Below are 16,250 nucleotides of genomic sequence, written 5' to 3'. Positions count from 1 at the left end.
GAATGAAGTAGGATGAAGGACAGGCAGAAGGAAGTAGAAAGAAAGAAGAAGGAGGGAAAAAGAAGGAATAAAGAAGAAGAAAGAAGGTGAAAGTAAGACCAATAGAAGGAAGAAGAAAGAAAGAAGAGAGGAGAAGAAAGAGGGAATATTGAAGAAGGTAGAAAGGAGGAGAAAGCAGGAAGAAGGAAGAAGGAAGAAGAAAAAGAAAAAAAAGGAAGAAAGAAGAAAGAAGCAAGAAGAAGAAAGTAGGAAGAAGAAAGGAGAAAAGAAAGAATAAGAGAAAAGTAAAATAAAGGAAGAAGGGAGACGTAAAAAAGAAAGAAAAAGAAAAAAACCCAGATTAATCCACCTAGCGGTGATGGTGCCTTTCTCGTTTTTTTCGAGTGAGTAATTTCTACGCACTGAATGAAAAAAAGGATTTTGGCCATAACTTCTGAGCCCATAGTCCGATCAATTTTCAATAGGAAATAATGGGACAGGATTCTGCGTCGAATGCAACTTGTTGCGAGCAAATCGGCTGAGGGTAAGTGCCTAAAGTGAGTGAGATCTTTTTTTTGTAAAAAAAATGTATTTTGGCCATAACTTCGAATCCCATAGTCCGATTACGCCAATTTTCAATACGAAATAATGGGACAAGATTGCGAGCAAATCGATTAAGGATAAGTGCCTGAAAAATTAGTGAGATTATTTTGTGCACACACATACACACACACGCACACACATGGACTGCGAAATGGTGAGTTGACATCTGGTCATCGAAGCATAATATCAGTAAGGACCTCAAGAGGAGCTTGTTGAAACTTCGAAAGTCGATGCTGGACGCCAAGCTGGAGAAGGCGGTCGGGACAGCCAAGTGTAAACCCGTGAAATCCGTGGAGTCGAGGCCTACCCAGACTGAGGCCCAAGGGTTCGCGGACTCGGGCAAGGTCGAATCGACCGAGGGTGTGCTAGCGAAGACGGTGGTGCCAAAGTCTACCCAGACTGAGGCTCCCCTAGTAGCACAATTCAATCACTTTTGGTTGCAGCGACTTGGTTATGACTAGATTTAGTCATATATAAGTCGCTGGAGCTTATTTGTGACATACGTGCTACTCGGGTCAAGTATTCGCTGGCACAAAAACGGGGGAGACAGTCTCCAGGGGATGAGCTACCTGGGGGCCGCTCCAAAACGCGGAGGGTTACTACTCCGAACAAGGGTAGTGGGGCTGGGAAGCTGAACCCCGGCCAGGTACCTCCAAAACCGGGGGAGGAAGGATCTGGAAAGGTCCGTCCACCCAGGAAAGACGGTGGTATGGGGTTACGGCAGGCTGAGAGCTCTCAGCCGCACCAGACCAGGGAAATAGAGAGGGGGTGACGCCTCCTGGACTCTGGTCAAGAACAAGAGGAAACCGAAGACGTCAAGGGCCGAAAAGAAGGCCCAGGCGAATGAGGGTAGCAAGAAGTCTAGGGTATGCACCAATCGCTCCAGGGGCGATGCCCTAATCATCAAAACGGACGAGGCTAAGTACTCGGACGTCTTGAAGGCTATGAGGAGTGACGTCAAGCTCGGTGAACTCGGCGTCGACGTACGTCGAATAAGACGTACCCGGATGAGCGAGATGATCCTCGAGCTGAAGCGGGGCGTCTCGCAAAAGGGCGCCGCCTACAAGAAGTTGGCGGAGGAAGTCCTAGGCGAGACGGTCAAGATGAGGGCACTCACGACGGAGGTGAATCTAAGGGTTAAAGACCTGGACGAGATCACTGAAGTCGAAGAGCTCGTCACGGTACTGCAGCGCCCAACGCAGCCTTTCGGCTATGGAAAGGTCCGGCAGGGACGCAGGTAGCATTGGTTCGGCTATCTGCAGAGGATGCCTCCAAGGTAGTCGAGTTAGGGAGCGTCAAGGTGGGATGGTCGGTGTGCCCTGTGGGCATATGTTTGCTTCAAGTGCCTGGAACCAGGGCACAAGCAATGGGCCTGCAAAGGCCCTGACAGAAGCAATCTCTGCCGACGCTGCGGATTGGAGGGACATAAGGCACAATGCTGCACGAACCCTCCCAATTGTTTGATTTGTTCCAGCAAAGCTGCGAACAGCAAGCACCCCATGGAGGGTTCGATGTGCCCGGCGTTTAAGCGTGCTGCAAAATTACAGTGCAGGTAACGCAGTGTTTGGTGTTTAGAGGAAACGGCGGAATACGTGTTGTTCGTGTGCCCACGTTTTCGCGCAATGCGTGACCACATGCTTGCCACATGTGGTCTCGACACTACCCCGGACAACCTAGTTCGGAGGATGTGTAAAGATGAAGTTGGCTGGAACGCCGTTTTATCGGCTATCGCCCAAATCGTCTCGGAGCTACACAGAAGGTGGCGCGTGGACTCAAGGATGGCTAGTTCAGGCGCAAACAAGAGATGGTCCAAGGGTTCGGAGTCGGCTTCATGGGTCATACCGGTGGTCATGCCCTGTGGTCGAACTCGATCCTTTTATCGAACAAGTGGCCGCGCGAAGAACGTTGCTGGTATCGTTGCTTTCGCGGCGTCGGTCAACCGGGCGTGTTCCGAGCCCGAGGACGAAAAAGGGGTCCTCGTCAAGGCTGGGGTAGGCGTAGGCACCACGTCGGCAAGTCCCTCTGTGTGTTGGCGAATAGACCCTGTCGCAGAGAGGTCAATTTGGGATGCATGCGGCATCATCATTCTTGATACCAGTCGTGCAGAGGGAAGCAGGCGCGAAGTCGACCCTTCCCACCTTCCAAGGACATAGGGCGTGGTAAGGCCACCTGGAAAGCCGGCAATGCGCTGGCACGATAACATGGTGTTCTTCTAATAAGCGAGTCACGATGTTCGATGCTGCAAGGACACACAGCTAACCTCGAGGGTGCGTCGTGCACTGGCCCCCCTTTGAAGCATTACTTTCTGGTTGTACCGAAGGGACGATGGGCTTGGCGGCAATGGAAACGGTTTAGCGGGTCGAGGATGTAGTCCTGCCTCTCTCGTTTGCTGTTGGAGGTGGTCCCTAACCCCGCACTTTCTGGACAACCCAGGATGTCTGTTGAGCAGATTCCCCCTCCATTGCTTAGGGAGAAAAAAAAAACACGCACACATAGACAATTCAATTCGTCGAACTGAATCGATTGGTATATAACACTATGAGTCTCCGGGACTCTATAAAAAATCGTTTTTGGAGCGAACATATAGCCTTTACGTATACTTTGTATACGAGAAAGGCAAAAAGAAAGATTAAAGAAGGAAGAAGGAAGATGGAACAAAGAAAAAGGTAGAAGGAAAAATAAAGAAGAAAAAAGGAAGAAGGAAGATAAAAAGAAAGGGAGCACTTCTCACTTTTAATTTCTCACTTGCTTCTTGCTTTTCACTTCTCACTTCTTGCATTTCACTTCTCATGTCTTATTTCTTATGAGCTGTGAGATTTTTTTCATTCCACACCTAGCGCTGTACACTTCATGTAATTCTCACTACTCATTTGTCATTACTCACTTTTCGCTACAGGCAATTTTTACAGACTACAGGATTTTTTCCAATCATTCTGCCAAACGGCATTCTGTTAAATGGCCTGACACCAGGATAGATATGCCGCAGAAATTAGGAAGAGTTTGCCGAGAATATTCCAAAATTTCAACGAATTTTTAAAGAATTTCTCAAAGGAATTCCAAAAATTACGAACAATTTCCAAAGGAGACGTCGAAGATTTTCGGGGAGGAAATTTCGAAGGGTTGTATACTATTTTGCCGAAACACATTTTGCGGAATTGTTTTTCCGGAACAATTGCGGAAACTTCCGGAGGAATTCCTAGTGGAACTTCCGGAGGAATTCCTGGAGGAACTTCCGGAGGAATTTTTGGAGGAACTTCCGGAGGAATTTCTGGAGGAACTTCCGGAGGAACTTCTGGAGGAATTTCTGGAGGAACTTCTGGAGGAATTTCTGGAGGAACTTCTGGAGGAATTTCTGGAGGAACTTCTGGAGGAATTTCTGGAGGAACTTCCGGAGGAATTTCTGGAGGAACTTCCGGAGGAATTTCTGGAGGAACTTCCGGAGGAATTTCTGGAGGAACTTCCGGAGGAATTTCTGGAGAAACTTCCGGTGGAATTCCTGGAGGAACTTCCGGAGGAATTCCTGGAGGAACTTCCGGAGGAATTCCTGGAGGAACTTCCGGAGGAATTCCTGGAGGAACTTCCGGAGGAATTCCTGGAGGAACTTCCGGAGGAATTCCTGGAGGAACTTCCGGAGGAATTCCTGGAGGAACTTCCGGAGGAATTCCTGGAGGAACTTCCGGAGGAATTCCTGGAGGAACTTCCGGAGGAATTCCTGGAGGAACTTCCGGAGGAATTCCTGGAGGAACTTCCGGAGGAATTCCTGGAGGAACTTCCGGAGGAATTCCTGGAGGAACTTCCGGAGGAATTCCTGGAGGAACTTCCGGAGGAATTCCTGGAGGAACTTCCGGAGGAATTCCTGGAGGAACTTCCGGAGGAATTCCTGGAGGAACTTCCGGAGGAATTCCTGGAGGAACTTCGGAGGAATTCTGAGGAACTTCCGGAGGAATTCCTGGAGGAACTTCGGAGGAATTCCTGGAGGAACTTCCGGAGGAATTCCTGGAGGAACTCCCGGAGGAATTCCTGGAGGAACTTCCGGAGGAATTCCTGGAGGAACTTCCGGAGGAATTCCTGGAGGAACTTCCGGAGGAATTCCTGGAGGAACTTCGGAGGAATTCCTGGAGGAACTTCCGGAGGAATTCCTGGAGGAACTTCCGGAAGAATTCCTGGAGGAACTTCCGGAGGAATTCCTGGAGGAACTTCCGGAGGAATTCCTGGAGGAACTTCCGGAGGAATTCCTGGAGGAACTTCCGGAGGAATTCCTGGAGAAACTTCCGGAGGAATTCCTGGAGGAACGTCCGGAGGAATTCCTGAAGGAACTTCCGGAGGAACCTGAAGGAACTTCTGGAGGAATTCCTGGAGGAACTTCCGGAGGAATTCCTGGAAGAACTTCCCGAAGAATTCCTGGAGGAACCTTCGGAGGAATTAATATGTTCCCAAAATTTTGCAGGATATATTCTTTGAACATTTATGGAACATTTGAAAATCACCCGTTATGATGATTATGATAATGATAAATGTTCTAATCAACTATATCCAGTTTTACAAACAAAGTTTCGAATAATTTTTTTTTTCTCAAAACAACACCAAATAAAATTTGTCTATCATTCAAAGCCATCGATATTAAAATACGAAAAACAAATCAGAGAAATCTTGTGAGCAATATGGATTTTCAACTAAAAATCAGTGTTTACTAAAATAGTGGAAAATAATGTTTTTTGCCCACAAAATAAACTAATCGGAATGACTTAATTGAAAAGACTTTAGTTTGATTAACCATAGAAAATCAATAAAGATATTTAAAAAAGGCTCATGCTTATTTTTTATATAGCGATATGATTACTTTTCTATGATGTGTATTATAAGTTTCCATGTGCAATGCTATGAAGTTCCCAACTTAAATCATTTGGAATGAACTCCGAACTTTCATAATATTTTGTGAGAATTCTTATTCTATCAAATTCATATCAAACTACATTTGGCGAAGGATTTTGTCCGGTTTAAAATTATCGAGCGTTTTTTTTTGAATATCTAGGTCTTTCCTAAGAAGGATTTATGGTTCTTTAACGCTTTTGGAGGCATCAAGTTATTCTTTACGTATGCTATAAAACCCCAATAAATCTGTCGATGTTACTAGGACTGAACCGGGGTTTCGAAAATTTAATCAAAATAAACATCCTAAGAGCCTAAAAGGATTTTATGGCCTTTCCGTCAGTCATTGCGACTCGATGCTTCTCTGTTCAAAACATCCTGTATTAACGACAATCTTCCCGCTATTTGAACCTCATGACCTTGCCATTCTGGCAACTTTTTGCGTCGTAAATTCGTCAACACAATATAATTATTTGTTTCCAAGCCAGTGGTCAAAGTTAGTTACCATGAAACCATGAAACTTGCTAAAACAACAACAGTCGTAAAACTCAGGGCGCATCATAAATGAAGGTCGTGCCACTTCTGGACGTTACGTTGGGAAAGTTACGGTCGACAAACATCCAGATCCAGTTTCCCTACTACCCTAAATGCAAAAACTCGGCAACACACCCAGCCAAGTGTCGAAGATGATGAGTAAAATCAGAGGAAAAATCTTACACACGTCAACGTAGTGTAGGTACTTACCCCTCCCACATGTGCACGATGTTACCCGCACAATCAGGTCCCATTTATCTAGCCGAGCAGACTGATGCTGAACGGAGCCGCATCTGTTCCCTCCCAGTGACAATGAGATGATATTGTGCGGCGGTCGCACATGCTACTTCTTCGTCAACAAAGACGATAAGCTTTTGTGCCTATATTTACGTTCTCCGCCATCGGGTCCTACTTGTAGGATCTTCCTACAACAACGCCAACGTCTGGCAGGAAGTTGAGAGAAGTTAGCGTGCATTATGGCACCACCCCCTGCCCCATCTCGTTATGATTCATAAGCACGACTAACAATGGAACGCGTCCCGCCCGGTTGGAAGCACGCGCTTTTCCCGCCTTTTCCGGCTACGGGCGAAGGCGTAGGCGGAAGTCGTCGTCGATATGAGTAACGACCGTAATAAAAAGCCTATTTAATAAAACGCTTATTTATTGAACGACATAAACCGACCAGAACCGGGGCCCGTTGTCAGCGGGTGGTCATGACGAACGATTTCTGCCGAAAGTGGGAAACCGCCGCTGTTGGGCAGGGGGACAACTTTGGTCACGCTCGCTCAAATCGCCACTGGAACTGGATTACGCTGCGAATGTCCGGTCCGGTTCAAGATTTATGGATGAAGGACGATCAATATGGTCTGGTCAGTTTCGATGCGATGGATTGGGAGCGGAAGGTGGAATATTTGAGTAGCTGTTTATTGTTGCTGGAAAACGATCATCGAAGAACTTTTGATGAATCTTTTATCGTTGCTGAGTGTGCAAACTAAAATATTGAGGTTCTAAGACTTCGGTCAGACAGATGGTATATGGGAAACATTCTTCGAGATTTTCGACTGGAATTCTTTAAAATTTTATTCTTTTGAATTTCCGCAGAAAATCTTTCGATTTTCCACGGAAACCAGAATTTGTAGAGCATTCCTGTAGGTTTCCACTCCAAGGGGCTTTTACTTTATTTACAACAAATCATTGGCATTTCCATTTCAATTCTTCGAAATTTCCGCGGAAAGTTCTAAGGATTTTCTACTGAAATATATTTCCAATTTCCAATTGACAATTGACAAAAATACAATTGACAAAAATCTTTGGAATTTTCGATAGAAAATTCTTCCAAAGCTGCACAAAAAATAAATTCATATTTGCGCGAAAAAAATATTTTGAATATACGCGGGATTTTTTTAAAATTTCCTTTAAAAATTTTTTGGAGTGTTCATTGAAAAGCCTTTGAATTTTTCAAGAGAAACTTTTCGAAATTGGCGAAACAAGGCGAATGTTGTTATAGAAAAGAGTTTAAGGAAGTATTTAATTTAATGTTTTATTAATTTGGGAATGTATGATTGTGGAAATTAGAAGGATTTTGCAAAGAATTATGATAATTGAGAAGTGCAAAGTTATAAATTGAAAGTGAGAAGTGAGACGTTTTGTTTCGCACTTCTGATTTCTTATTTCATACTTTTCAATTGTCATTAATCTCTTCCTACTTGTTACATTCAATATTGTTCGGCCAAACGACATTAACGGTCCTATGACAGGTTTGAACTGTTCGCCCAATTATATTTTTTGGCCATGTGATGTATTCGGCTAAATAGCCCTGTTCGGACTAACGACTGCCAATTTATCTGGCAAGCATTAGATAGGCTCCACAAGCCAAAACTTGTCATCTCACTTTCTCGTAAATGATTAGCTCCCCATCTTTTATCACACGAAAGTAAATAGCGTTAACGCAGCTAGCCATCGATCGGAATTGATCGGTCCTTATATTCACCACCACAATGACCTCATCGTATCGCAATCAATATGAGAGGCAGTTAGTTAGGTTTGACCATCGAAGTATATCTCGTCGCAGTCCTACAATCAAGACTTTTTTTTTCATCTAAAAGTGTTCAAATAAATCGGTCGTTTTAAATCAAGTTCGATTCACGAGTTTTAAGTTGCATCTCCGAAACCACATCATCACAAACAGTCCCTGACAGATGAAGAAACATTTTGGTCCTACGAGCCGGATTGACCATTGGATGATTGAAAGTGTCGCGTATCGCGGTGTTGTGTTATAGTGAGTGCTAGTGGACTGGAACAATTATAGACAATTATAGAAAAATATTGCAATTTGAAACGACGATGGAAATTCTGGAGGAGGCGATGAAAAAGATATACGTTCTAGGACGGAAGATTGAGGTGCTTACCGAGGAAGCGGATAAAAGGGACCTGATGGATTCCAAGGAAAAGCCGGCGGAATTGAAAGCCCAATTGACGGCACTCGTAAGCGACAGAAGGAAAACACCGCCATTATTCAGTAAGCCGAAAACACGTACTGTGAGCTGAAAGCAGCATTGAAGCTTCTTCGACTGAAGCAAAATCCAGAATCATCATCTGGGTCATTCAGAGCCACAAATCAAGCAGGTTGCACTGCTTTGTCTGCGGTGAAGTTACCGGAGATTCGATATCCTAATTTCGGTGGTAGAATCCGAGACTGGGTCACGTTCAGAGATATGTTCAGAAGCTTGATCCACCGAAATCAACGACTTACTGGCATAGATATATCGTGAATGAGCCCCTGCAAGAAATCGGAATGACTGACAAAACGAATGCGAATTACACCATCGCCTTACAACTGCTGCAGAAACGGTATAAAAACAAAAGGCTTATGTAAAATCTCATACCGACGCTTTTTTTGACGTAGAGCCGTTGAAACGGGAGAACTACGAATCTCTTTGCCATCTTATCAGCGAGTATGAACGTATTCTCCAAATGCTGGACACAATCGACACATCAAAATGAAGCACGATCTTTGTGCATATGATTTGCGCCAGACTGGATGCGGCAACACTGCAAAATTGGGAAACATATCACAGTTCAACTGAAGTTCCTACATTCGCACAGCTGATGGATTTCCTACGCAAACACTGTGCCATTCGACAGTCGATTGCGCCGACGAAATCAGTTTAATTCGAGGTGAAGAAGTCCAAGTTAACTGTAAGTCATGACTTCCGCTTTAGTTTCTAGTCGATGTCCATTTTGCTCTGAAGAAATGCATTTGAACCATTTGTTTGAGATTTATTTATCATCAGACTAAGGCCGGAGTGGCCTGTGCTGCACATAAAAGACTTCTCCATTCAGCTCGGTCCATGGCTGCACTTCGCCAACCACGCAGTCTGCGGAGGGTCCCCAAGTCGTCCTCCACCTGATCGATCCACCTTGCCCGCTGTGCACCTCGCCTTCTTATTCCCGTCGGATCGTTGTCGAGAACCATTTTCACCGGATTACTGTCCGACATTCTGGCTACGTGCCCGGCCCACCGCAGTCTTCCGATTTTCGCGGTGTGAACGATGGATGGTTCTCCCAACAGCTGATGCAACTCGTGGTTCATTCGCCTCCTCCACGTACCGTCCGCCATCTGCACCCCACCATAGATGGTACGCAACACTTTCCTTTCGAAAACTCCCAGTGCGCGTTGGTCCTCCACGAGCATCGTCCAGGTCTCGTGTCCGTAGAGAACTACCGGTCTTATAGGCGTTTTGTAGATAGTCAGTTTGGTACGGCGGCGAACTCTATTCGATCGGAACGTCTTGCGGAGTCCAAAGTATGTACGATTTCCAGCCACTATGCGTCTCCGAATTTCTCTGCTGGTATCGTTATCGGCGGTCACCAGTGAGCCCAAGTACACGAATTCTTCAACCACCTCGATTTCGTCACCACCGATAGAAACTCGTGATGGGTGGCTCACATTGACCTCTCTTGAGCCTCTTCCTATCATGTACTTCGTCTTCGACGTGTTGATGACTAGTCCAATCCGTTTAGCTTCGCTTTTCAGTCTGATGTAGGCTTTGTTTGAGATACTGCATATGTAACATTTTAGGCAAAAAATGAGATTTTTATTTATTCCGAATCCTCGTCCAAAAATACGTATTCTGGCAAAAAACACGAAAAAAAAAATTTGTTCGGGAATGTATGAAAAAAAATTCGTTTGTTTGAGAAACTACATATGTCCAAGTACTTTGAAGAGCAATTGTGGAGTACTGCTTACATTGTTTGCACTGAAAGAGCTCCAGGGTGTTGAGTTATGCCATAAACTATTGATTTGTATCGAAGAAATCGAAAGATTCGGTGCCAATTTGTTCAAAAACAGTTTTATGTTGTTTTCTCGAAATAGTGTAAAATGGACTTATGCAGTTTCTCAAACAAATGATTCATTTAGCGTTCTAGTGTCAAGGGTTTATTATGATAAAGATTCCTGAGCGATATGAGAAGTGAAACGTAATGGGTTGTGCCTGAATTGCCTATCGTTGTCGCACATGGTTCGAGCTTGTACTGCTGGCGTGTGTCGTTACTGCCAGAAGAAGCAGCATTCTCTCCTTCATTCCGAAGGTTCTAACGGAGGAAAACCCACCGCGTTTACGCCGCAGAACGATTCCTCCGGTCCACTAGTTCAGAACCGATCACGTATGACAAACACACAGCAAATACAAGCCCAGAGTCAACCAACACATACTCAACCGACTGGTCCACCAGTTCGTTTCCGGTTTCAAACACAAATTTGTTTTCGCAAACATATCCACAACAACTCGTCACAGATCACACACTTTCATGCAATTCCCTATACCTGTCCCCATACATACTGCTACTCGTCAAGTTTTCCTTTCGACAGCGCTAGTGCGCGTGTCGGACAAGAATGGAAATACTCAGCCAACAAGAGTTCTTTTGGATTCATGTTCGGAGTACTGTTTCGTCACAAGTCTTGATCAACGACTGAAGTTGACTGCAATTCCCAGCCACCTGTCGGTAGCCGGAATCGGAGGCTCGGTCGTCAAGTCCACGAAGAAGGTCGAGGCTATGATAGCTCCACGATCGTTTCGTATTTCTCTCAATTCCACGATGACCTGTTATTGGAGGACAAAATGAAGATTACCGACGACCGACGGCCCAATGCTACAACGGACGGTGTTTGGGTGGGTCGTATCAGGTCGCATTCCTGGAAATATCGTCGAGATCTCCAACACAGTTACTTATTCCTGTTCCATTATTGAACTGCGAGAGCTCGTCACTAAGTCTTGGGAGTTGGAGTCGTGCAATAGTTCCAGTACGTTATCTGTTGAAGAGACGATTTGCGAAGAGCACTTCGAGAAGACGACGGTACTAGACACTGAGTTACGGTTCGTCGTTACGCTACCCAAAAAAGAACACGTCGTTAATCGGTTAGGAGACTCCAAGGCCAGCGCACTGAAACTGCTTCACAGGATGGATGGAACATCCAGCTGAAAGCACTCTAATTAGAATTTGTTCAAGAATATCTCGCGATGAACCACATGCGTCAGATTGACGACGAAGAGTCCGCAAAACCATCGTATTATTTACCACATCACTTTGTGCTCAAACCGGACAGCACGACAACCAAGTTGCGAGTCGTGTTCAACGCATCTTGCCGCTCTACGTCAAGAGTATCGTTAAACGATGGACTAATGGTTGGACCGGCAGTACAGGATGACTTGCTTTCTATCATAACGCGTTTCCGATTCTGGAAGTTTTAGTAGCGGACATTGCCAAATTGTGCCGCATGGTCTAAGTAGCAGCAGTCGACCAACCATAGCAACGGATTCTGTGGAAAAATTCGTCAAACGATCCAGCTAAGTTGTATGAGCTAACTACAGTTACGTACGGCACAGCGTCAGCGCCGTATTTGGCTAAAAGATGTCTGCAGCAGTAAGCTACTGAAGAAGAAGTTTAACATCCGACAGCTGCAAGAGTTGTGCGTAAAGATGTCTACGTGGACAATTTGATGACTGGTACGGACACTTTGGAAGAGGGAACGACACTCGATGCTGATATAATTTCGTTGACAAAGTCAACAGACTTCATGTTACACAAAAGGAATTCGAATAACTCTCAGTTTTGTCCATCGTTCTATACTTGAACTTGAGTCTACGTCGATGGTCAAAACGATTGGACTCGTGTGGGAGCCGGCCAATGACAGCTTCAAATTTTCAATGCCAAAACGGAGCACTGAGCCTCTTATGTCCGAGCAAGCAGTTCTTGCTGACACCGCTCGCATCTTCGACCCACTCTAGCTCATCGGTCTGGTCACAGTTCACCCAAAAATCTTTCTGCAGCAGCTCTGGAAATATAAATTAGATTGGGACGAAGCTCTGCCCGGTAATCTCCAGATATTCGTTTCGTAGAAACGCTAGCGCCTCGGAATCATTCTCGGTACCAAGATGGGTAGGGTTCAGTATCAGTCTAGCATCCGTAGAATTACATGGTTTTTGTGACGCATCGGAAGCTGCATATGGTATGTGACTGTATCTGCGGTGCGAATCGAGCAACTGATCGGTCTCCGTTCGCCTCATCACGTCGAAGGCTGCGCCATTGGAGGATCTCTCTCGAAAGAAGAAGAAGCAGTCAATTCCACGACTGGAACTGACGTCAGCTTAGCTTCTCAGCCATCTTTATGAAAAACTCCGCAATAGCGTCAAAATACTTACAACAGAGCTTACTTCTGGACTGACTCCATAACCTAAACCCAAATCCCTACCCCGTCCGTCCTGTGTTAAGTAATTTTTAACCTTGAGTCGCCACGAGTATTATAGTCTATGTCCCTCCCAACTAACTGTAAAGATAAGATGATATACCATGTAAAAATATCATACTTGAGAATTGCGGCTCCGCAAAGTCTCACACACGACTGAGCCTACCAAATAAATGAAATGGTTAAAAAAAATAGACCGACTCCATGATAATGAAGTGTTGGCTTTCTTCACTGCCGTCTCGTTGGCAAATCTTTGTCGCCTACAGAGTATCAGAAATCCAGCATTATACCAAGTTTGGAGTTGGGAATCACGTCGCCTGCGGACATAGTGTCCCGCGGAATGACGCCCGTACATCTCGCATACCAGTCTCTGTGGTTTGAAGGTCCACTGTGGCTACGTCACGATCAATCTACGTTGCCCAAATCAGCAATCGTCCAACCAGAGTTTGACAAATCCCTATTGGAGAAAAGGTCTTCAACATCCATTGCCGTTCAAATCAAGTCGCATAGTACCATATTCTTGCTACAATCATCGTTTTAGGCACTACTGCGCATCGTTACCTGAATCCGTCGATTTGTTTACAACGCTGCACCGAAAAATAGAGCCCACAAACGCAGCGGAAAATTGTCGACAACTGAACTCAACGAATCAGAACTCTAATTAGTACGATTGGCCCAGTCGGAAAGTTTTCAGCGGAAATAACAGCATTATCTAAAAAACAACCCATCGGTGCATCCTCAAAATTGCTAGCAGCAAACCCAATCCTGATTGACATGCTCCCATACCGAGTTGTGATTCGAGGTAAACCACAGTTGGTCATGTAAGACAACGCAACCAACTTTGTTGGAGCAAATAAAAAACTTGAGTAACTACGGCAGCATATGAACAATCGGCAGGTTCAACACCCAGTAGTCAATGCAACCCTAGAAGATGGCGTCGAATTCAAATTCATTCCTTCCCGTACCCCCCATTTTGGTGGTCTCTGGGAGGCGGCTGCAAAGTCCTTCAAAAATCATTTCCGGAAATCCATCGGCAAAAGAACGCTGACCTACGACGAGCTCCACACCGTAATTCATCAGATTGCGGCGATACTGATTTCCAGACCGTTACCACCCGTGAGCAACGATCCGACTGACTTTACTGCGTTAACTCCAGGACATTTCCTAGTGGGAAGGCCACTCACGGCGGTTTCAGAGCCAGAATAGCAGGAAATTCTAGAAAATCTTCTGGCAACGAACTCAAGCCTTTGTCCAGCAATTATGAAGGAAGTGGAAGACTCAGTACCTCAGCGATGTATACAATCGAACAAAATGGACTCGGAGCCGCGACAACATCAGTATCGGTAAAATGGTTCTAGTTAAGGAAGATAAATTGCCACCCCAGAAATGGCGGCTAGGAAGAGTGACCGAAATATTCCCCGGTCAGAACGGAAACATTCGTGTCGTAGCCATCCGAACCTAAGACGGCATCTTTAAAAGAGGCATTTCAATAATCTGCATTCTTCCTATTCGGGAACTGTTCGTCGTTCCCATCAGAAGAGCAGATCTTTTCCAACTAGGTGCTTTGGCATCGCGGAGGGCCTTAAATAGTGGTCTTCCGCCGTCCAGTTGAGTATTTTTTTATTTCATTTCAAAAAATTTAAATATGTTCATCCTTCATAGCTGCATCCACGTCCCGGTTACCGGGACGGTTCCATCAAGAAGTCGTCGTTAAACTCATCCGTTAGCCACTCCGTTCTATCAATAATCCCGCATGAAGGTTCTCCTGTAACGTCAAGCATGTCTGTCCAGGGTTTCGGTGCACGTTATCGCACTCATTATTCACAAGATCTTGTTGTGATCGCAGCTACACTGTTCATCATCGGAAATCATCCACAAGCGCGCTCGATCTGCTGCTCCATCTGACCGGTCATCACTCGACTTGAACACTCGAAATGAAGACCACTTCAGTTCTGTTTTAGGCACGTCAGAACACTCAGCTGCAGCATGCGATCATCCTTCCACACCAGGAGTGCCATTCAAGGTATTACCGTCGTACCGGTAGTACCAGCGGAGGCCCGGATGCAAGGGCCCCGCACCAGACAAGCTCTGTTAAAATTGTTCAGTTCCTTGTAAAAAGCTTCCCATGTTCTTCAGAATCGTGCACCCACCGCAGGCCTGGAGGCCTCATCCCATTGATGGCCGACAACCGTCGGCATATACTTGGACGAAGAACCACATTGCTGCCGTGGCGTTGCAATATCCCTCAAGGCCAACCGGAGAAGCCTCCGACGAAAATGTACAGTCCAACAGCAACTCAAGCAGATTAAAACTCCTTCCCAGCTAATTTGCTTGAAGTTAACTCCTCTGTCAATTAAAAATATCAGGCATGGACGTTCAAGACCTCACGACAATCCGCAGAACATCAAAACAAAAATATGAGGTATATTTGCAGCGACTCGGAAGCCTCCTTTCAAGAGGCTCGGAAGCCTCCTTTCAAGAGGCTCGGAAGCCTCCTTTCAAGAGGCTCGGAAGCCTCCTTTCAAGAGGCTCGGAAGCCTCCTTTCAAGAGGCTCGGAAGCCACCTTTCAAGAGGCTCGGAAGCCTTCTTTCAAGAGGCTCGGAAGCCTCCTTTCAAGAGGCTCGGAAGCCTCCTTTCAAGAGGCTCGGAAGCCTCCTTTCAAGAGGCTCGGAAGCCTCCTTTCAAGAGGCTCGGAAGCCTCCTTTCAAGAGGCCCGGAAGCCTCCTTTCAAGAGGGCGGGAACCTCCTTTCAAGAGGCTCGGAAGCCTCCTTTCAAGAGGCTCGGAAGCCTCCTTTCAAGAGGCTCGGAAGCCTCCTTTCAAGAGGCTCTGGAAGCCTCCCTCCCAGAGGCTCTGGAAGCCTCCTTTCAAAAGGCCCTGGAAGCCTCCTGTAATGAGGCTCGGAAGCCTCCTTTCAAGAGGCTCGGAAGCCTCCTTTCAAAGGCTCGGAAGCCTCCTTTCAAGAGGCCTGGAAGCCTCCTTTCAAGAGGCCTGGAAGCTTCCTTTCAAGAGGCTCGGAAGCCTCCTTTAAAGAGGCTCGAAAGCCTCCTTCCAAGAGGCTCGGAATCCTCATTCCAAGAGGTTTGGAAGCCTCCTTTCAAGAGGTACGAAAGCCTCCTTTCAAGAGGCTCGGAAGCCACCTTTCAAGAGGCTCGGAAGCCACCTTTCAAGAGGCTCGGAAGCCACCTTTCAAGAGGCTCGGAAGCCTCCTTTCAAGAGGCTCGGAAGCCTCCTTTCAAGAGGCTATATATATATATATATAAGACCCGTATTCTTCGTCTGGTTTTGAACGCGCTTTGTTTACATCGGTGTGTCACAGTAAATTACACAGTATTATAGCATAATTCGTATTCTTCGATTGCCCGTATCGACGCAGAACACTTACGTGAATTTGTATATTCTGGAGTTCATTCAAGTTATCGAAGTGATTGGTGCGATTTGCCACTTAAAAATAGTGAACACTGACTGATACCAACAATGGCTTCCATTTGTATTGCCTGCAGCAACGATCTCGTTGTGG

At 45.8% G+C, this 16,250-nt stretch overlaps 1 protein-coding gene across 1 annotated transcript in view; it reads left to right on the top strand.

Moving 5' to 3' along the window:
• Nucleotides 1-16,250, top strand: part of LOC134213920 (uncharacterized) — a 417,536-nt gene that overhangs the window by 334,599 nt on the left and 66,687 nt on the right. The gene's annotated exons all lie outside the window — the stretch shown is intronic.

This window comes from Armigeres subalbatus, chromosome 1 (genome assembly GCF_024139115.2).
Source record: "Armigeres subalbatus isolate Guangzhou_Male chromosome 1, GZ_Asu_2, whole genome shotgun sequence".
Taxonomy (NCBI): domain Eukaryota; kingdom Metazoa; phylum Arthropoda; class Insecta; order Diptera; family Culicidae; genus Armigeres; species Armigeres subalbatus.
The sequence above is the reverse complement of the archived record's forward strand: the minus strand, read 5'-3'. Positions and strand labels throughout refer to the sequence as shown.